Source organism: Sapajus apella, unplaced genomic scaffold, assembly GCF_009761245.1.
Source record: "Sapajus apella isolate SASKATOON/1434 unplaced genomic scaffold, GSC_monkey_1.0 scaffold1, whole genome shotgun sequence".
In the NCBI taxonomy this organism is placed as follows: domain Eukaryota; kingdom Metazoa; phylum Chordata; class Mammalia; order Primates; family Cebidae; genus Sapajus; species Sapajus apella.
In genome coordinates, this window is record NW_022436941.1 from 6,407,274 (window position 1) to 6,414,498 (window position 7,225).

The window sequence follows — 7,225 nt, forward strand, 5'->3', positions numbered from 1 at the left end:
AAAAAAACAAACAAAAGCAGAACTGCGTAAGCACTAACAAAAGCCAGAGATGGGAACTTTTTCCTACAGATGAGTTTATCAAACTCACTCCCTCCAGGCCCCAGTATTGCCTTGGCTGGCTTGCAGAACGTTGTCTTTATTCTAAAAATAACATTCCAGCTGATGTTCCAGGGAGTTTCCACCTCAAACCACAGCCTTGTGGCCCATGCAGGAATAGTCCTATGACCAAAAATCTCTGCTGCACAGCAAGTTTACCAGTTTAGCTTTTCTTTGGAGTGCTATTTCACACCCGTAGCTGAAACTAGTAACATGGGCTGAAGTCTCTGGGTTTCACCCTGTTCTCTGTACCAAAGTGCTGGGATTACAGGCGTGAGCCACTGTGCCCAGCCTACAAGTATTTCTTAAGAGGCCATGGTCATTAGGCCAAGCAAAAGCATCTTTTTCTATAGGAAGGGGAAAATATCCCTCAGATTTAAAATGAGGTAGCAGCTAAGCAATTTCCTGTTCTTTGTTTTCTTTGTATTAGCATCAACACAAAAAGGTAAAATTTCCAACTCAGTCTTATACAATGGACTGGGTGCGGTAGCTCACCTGTAATCCCAGCACTTTGAGAGGCTGAGGTGGGTGGATCATGAGGTCAGGAGTTCGAGACAGCCTGCCCAAGACGGTGAAACCCCATCTCTACTGCAAATACAAAAATCAGCCAGGCATGGTGGCGGGTGCCTATAATCCCAGCTATTTGGGAGGCTGAGCCAGGAGAATCACTTGAACCGGGGAGGCAGAAGTTGCAATGAGCCAAGATCGTGCCACTGCACTCTACCCTGGGCAACAGAGCAATTAAAAAAAAAAAAAAATCGGGCCGGGCGTGGTGGCTCACGCCTGTAATCCTAGCACTTTGGGAGGCCAAGGTGGGTGGATCATCTGAGGTCAGGAGTTCAAGACCAGCCTGGCCACGATGGTGAAACCCCATCTTAAAAAAAAAAAAAAAGATTAAAAAAAATTAAAACAAAAAACAAACTTATACAATGACTTTCTACAGGGACCAAAGACCTTCAGACCTTTCTGTTTGACATTCTCTTTTTCTGGTGGGTTATGGTATTGGCAAAAGATCTTTGTAAAGGGGGAAAGGAAGAGGGCAATATATCCCTTGGGCTTCAGAAGTAAAGCAGCATAACCAACCCTTTGCCCTTTTTTTTTTTTTTTTTTTTTTTTTTGAGATGGAGTCTCATGCTGTCAGCCAGGCTAGAGTGTAATGGCACAATCTTGGCTCACTGCAACCTTCACCTCCTGGGTTCAAGGAATTCTCCTGCCTCAGCCTCCCGAGTAGCTAGGACTACAGGTGCCCACCACCGTGCCTAATTTTTTATTTTAGTAAAGACAGGGTTTCGCCACGTTGACCAGGCTGGTCTTGAACTCCTGACTTCAGGTGATCCACCCACCTTAGCCTCCCAAAGTGTTGGGATTACAGGCATGAGCCACCACCCCCAGCCTCAAGTGCTTTTATGTTTGCATTTTGGCAGTCTTAAAGACACGGTGGAGAACAACTCCTGCATTCCAGAAAAATGACTAGAGGGGATATTTTCAGAGACAGGCTTTGATTCCCATTACAGGAGTTCCCAGCCCAGTGGCACTTTATGAATCTCAGTCTTCCAGATAAGATTTCAGAGGAGCCAACCTCCCCAAAAAGACTACAGAAGTATCATACTTGTAACCAAGGCTGTCACTATTACATAAGAACTTTCTCTGCCAGGCGCGGTGGCTCATGTCTGTAATCCCAGCACTTTGGGAGGCTGAGGCAGGTGGATAACCTGAGGTTGAGAGTTTGAAACCAACCTGACCAACATGGAGAAACCCTGTCTCTACTAAAAATACAAAAATTGGCCAGGCGTGGTGGCGCATGCCTGTAATCCCTGCTACTCGGGAGGCTGAGGCATGAGAATTGCTTGAACCCGGGAGTTGGAGGTTGTGGTGAGCCGAGTCGTGCCATTGCACTCCAGCCTGGGCAACAAGAATGAGACTCCATCTCAAAAACAAAAACAAAAAAACAAGACTGTCTCTAATTGGCTAAAAGGTTACTTTGCTTTCTCTAGACCCTATTATATATTAGAGTCTTCCCAAATATATTAATCCAGAAGTCACTGATGAACAAAAAAGCAACATGTGGCCAAGCTTTAGCATTTACTTCCTGAAAGTCATTTCATATGCAAGTTTCTCACACAAGTGTGAATCTTCTATATGCCAAAGAGACCTTTGGAGCTCAAGTTCTTCCAGGATTCCTGACTTCAGCCATCAAGGAACTAATGTTGAGCTGTGGAGCAGACAGCCAGCCAACAAGGTTTGTAATGGGCACAGCTCATTCATCTTTTTGGCTCAACTAAAAATTCCTAGGCCATCCTGTGAACACAAGAAGCACTGAAACCTCAAGGCATTTCTTACAAAATTGTTTGTTTGAGATGGAGTCTTGTTCTGTCACCAGGCTGGAGTGCAGTGGCATTATCTTGGCTCACTGCAACCTCTGTCTCCCAGGTTCAAGTGATTCCCCTGCCTCAGCCTCCTGAGTAGCTGGGACTAAAGGCACCTGCCACCACACCTGGCTAATTTTTTGTATTTTAGTAGAGACGGGGTTTCACCATAGCCAGGATGGTTTCAATCTCCTAACCTTGTGATCTGCTTGCCTTGGCCTCCCAAAGTGCTAGGTTTACAGGCATGAGCCACCACGTCCAGCTAACAGAATTGTTTTAAAAAGCTGTAGTGATGGTGAGGAAAATTCATTGAAGGAAAAACAGTACACATTTAATTGTGTCTTCTTTGTTCAAATGATAAAGAAGTCCTTTCAACAATAAAATTTAGTTTCTAATGTCTTTGTTTCTAATATCTGTACTAGAATGACTGATAACTAATCTTTTCCCCAACTGCTAACAGTTCATTCCCCACTAACCAGATGGGAACTAAAGTAATAGAGCTATCATCTTGACATAAGGCCCCTGTCCTATAGATAAATTCACTTAACTTTAACAACTTTCCAACTATTCACTTTTCTACTTAAATACATGATTCTCACATAACTCAGATTCCACTTGAACTCTGCGTTGTTGAATACAATGGAAAAGAAATTGTCATAAACACCATCAAGACTCAAAAATTTGATCCCTACCTCCTAAAACCTGGGAGAATTGAGATATGAAACACCTTAGACATAACTCTGAATCAGTACACTATGGATCCTCAGGGTTCTCTCTTAAAGAGTACTAAATGAGTAAGTAGGCAGTTAATGTTGTTTAATGAGCATTAAACAGACTAATACCACACCTTTAATAACTTACTTCTCCCCTATCTTCCACCTACATGAGTGTGAATTTAGATTAGTTCCAAAGTTATTCATGTTAATGAAACTTGGCGGGGGAGGTGGAGGGGAGAAATCCTACAGACTCAAGGATATTTCTGGGAAGGGGAAAAAGGTGGCTTATTGGTTAAGTTAGTCCTTTATACAGAAACCAGAAAGTGTTCCTAAAGTCAGTGGAAAATGGTAGTCAAGAAAACCCTTTGGGCTAAGTGCAGTGGCTCATGCCTGTAATCCCAGCACTTTAGGAGGTTGAGGCAGGATGATCACTTGAGCCCAGGACTCTGAGACAAGCCTGGCCAACATAGACATCGTCTCTACAAAAGTAAAAAAAATTAGCCAGGTGTGGTAGCATGTACCTGTATAGTCTTAGCTACTCAGGTTAAGGTGGGAGGACTGCTTAAGCCTGGGAGGTCAAGACTGCAGTGAACTGCCTGGAGCCACTGCAGTCCAGCCTGGGAAACAGAGCAAGACCCTATCTCAAAAAACAGGAAACCTTTTCATTGGAGTAGTTACAAGCCTGTATAAAACTAAATCAATTAAAGTATTTCCACAAATTGAGATGAATGTTGAAGTTCTGCAGAATTTCTACAACCAATCTCAACCTCTTAAAATATATCTTAATAGATGATACATTTCTGGAGGGTTTCACCATGTTGGCCAGGCTAGTACTGAACCTCTGACCTCACGTGATCCACCTGCCTTGGCCTGCCAAAGTGCTGAGATTACAGATTACTGTAATCTGAGATTACTGTGAATCTGAAATGAAATAATATGTGTTAAAAGTGCTTAGAATAGTGCCTTTCACAGATTATTCTCTGCTAGGGGTATTATTACAGGGAATTGTATCACACATGCATGTAAACTTTAACATGAAACCATCAATATAACTTTGTACCAACATAAATTAGTACTAGCTTCTTGCCCTACCATACACTTATGAAACTGACCTAGAGTTTAAAGACTTTTTGTATAACACAATTTTGTAAATCGAAGATTTATATCTGGTACCTAACCAAAGAAACAGGAATCTGTTCCAAGGCTGAAGAAAAAAGTGAGGAGTTACGTATAGATTGAACCTTCTTAAGGATTTTCTCCAAAACGTATGTGGATGCTGAGTTTTATGTATGTGTCGAATTTTGGAGTTAGAACTCACTGACCTCCCTGCAAAGTAACATGTAACTTGTTTATTTCAAGTATCTACCAATACTTGAAATATTCCTTTTTAAACTGGAAAGGCAAAAACAGATTAAAGATAAAAATGGATGTTGAAGTAATAACCAGATAGCATTTAATGAAATAAGAGGGCAGACCCTAGGCCGGGTGCGGTGGCTCACGCCTATAATCCCAGCACTTTGGGAGGCCAAGGCGGTTGGCTCACGAGGTCAAGAGATTGAGACCATCCTGGCCAACACGGTGAAACCCCGACTCTACTAAAAATATAAAAAAAATTAGCCGGGCGTGGTAGCATGCGCCTGTGGTCCAAGCTACTCGGGAGGCTGAAGTGGAAGAATTGCTTGAACCCAGGAAGCGGAGGCTGCAGTGAGCCGAGATTGTGCCACTGCACTCTAGCCTGGTGACAAAGCATGACTCCGTCTCAAAATAAATAAATAAATAAAATGTTAAAATAAAAAAAGCCACCTAGCTTTTTAAAAAATAAAAATAAGGCCGGGCGCGGTGGCTCACGCCTGTAATCCCAGCACTTTGGGAGGCCGAGGCGGGTGGATCACGAGGTCAAGAGATCGAGACCATCCTGGTCAACATGGTGAAACCCCATCTCTACTAAAAATACAAAACATTAGCTGGGCATGGTGGTGCATGCCTGTAATCCCAGCTACTCGGGAGGCTGAGGCAGGAGAATTGCCTGAACCCAGGAGGCGGAGGTAGCGGTGAGCTGAGATCGCGCCATTGCACTCCAGCCTGGGCAACAAGAGCGAAACTCCGTCACAAAAAAAAATAAAAAATAAATAAAAATAAAAAAAGAGGGCAGACCTTCATAGCTACTGCATGATCTAGGAGTTACTGGAGTGAATGTCCATAATTTGTTTTGGAGCTAAACTACAAAAGCACCACAAAAAGCATCTTTTTGGGAGCCCTGATTCCAGTTATGAATTACCATTTGTATCAGAGTTCCCTCAGATCATACACTTACCCCAGAATTTGCCAAGTAATACCTTTTATTTTTAAAGACAGGCTATTACTCTGTCACCCAGGCTGGAGTGCAATGGCATGATCACAGCTCACTGCAGCCTCAACCTCCTAGGCACAAGCTATCCTACCGCCTCAGCCTCCTGAGTAGCTGGGACTACAGGCAAGTGCCATTATGCCCAAGTAATTAAAAAAAATTTTTTTAAGTAGAGACAAGGTCTTATTAGGTTGCCTTGGCTGGCCTTGAACTCCTGGCCTCAAGTGATCCTCCCGCCATGGCCTCCCAAAGTGCTGGGATTACAAGTGGGAGCCACCTGGCCTGACCTATAAGCATTTATCCATTCAAATGTTAAACTTTGCATAATGAATAGAAGCTGCAGATATTGCCATACTGTAACTCAATCTTATGGATATGACAAGAAACTCTTGAGGTTACTGAAATAGCTGTTTTAACTACTAGAGAGACTACACAGGTGGTTCAACAGAATTTACTTGTATATTTTCCATTTTCTATACTATTTGAAGGCATAGGATAGTTTTGTATTAGCTTTCTACAATACTGTGTTTTAAATTTAACCAGTAAACTAAGATGCAGTACAACTTTTACAACTCAGGAGATTAAAAAAAAAAAAAATCTCCACAAGCAGCAGCAACTCAGCAGGCCCTGGCGTTAAAACATTTCCCAGAATAAACAGATATGCATTGCATTAAAGGTAATTTTCAAATATTTAAGTTACACCAAGATTTCCCTCCAAATATGTGCCTTTCTTAAACCAATGGAACCAATTCATTGCTAATACTGGGGGGTATGAATTTCTGGCAAATGTTTATGGCTTTACTTTCTTCCTTAATCAAAAACCTTTTTTAAATTTTGTTTTTGAGATGGAGTCTCACTCTGTAACCCAGGGTGGAGTGCAGTAGCGCAATCTTGGGTGACTGCAACCTCTGCATCCCAGGTTCAAGCGATTCTCCTGCCTCAACCTCCCAAGTAGCTGGAACTACAGGCATGTGAGACCATGCCCAGCTAATTTTTTGTATTTTTTTTAGTAGAGATGGGGTTTCACCATGTTAGCCAGGATGGTCTCAAACTCTTGACCTCAGGTGATCCACCCGCCTCGGCCTCCCAAAGCGCTGGGATTACAGGCGTTAGCCTCCGTGCCCGGCCTCACAAAAACCTTTTAAAGTGCTACCAAGCAGCAAAACAAGTCGCATCAGTTCTCTGCTCATGGTAGAGGTGCCAACTGTGAAATTTCAAAAGGTACAGTTTAACAGTAAGTAATGCATGAAGAAACTGTAACAGAGTTGGACAGAATCAAACCAGTTATGTATAGAATTATTCAATTGAAACTAATATAGGTACATTCAAAAGAAAGTTGGACATTATAATTGCTATTTAGAATCCAATTTGAAGACATCCTTGATAAAACAGAAGAATGTTCTTTTGAAACTGTAAATGAAACTATCAGTTGATGGAGAGCTAGAGACTTATTAACCCCTCCTACGCACATAAGGAAATAAGTGACAAAGTCTCTTGCACTGAAGTTATGTATTTTAACAGCTTTACATGTAATATTCATATATAAAAAACTTTAAGTGCTTTTCTCCAATTTAAAAATCTAAAGAATTCAAAAATAAGGCATTCGATATTTGAAAAAAGTACAGATTTACAAAATGTGTATATTCTGTCATGAAAACTCCACACCAACATTATACACTTGGAAAAAAATACAAACAGGA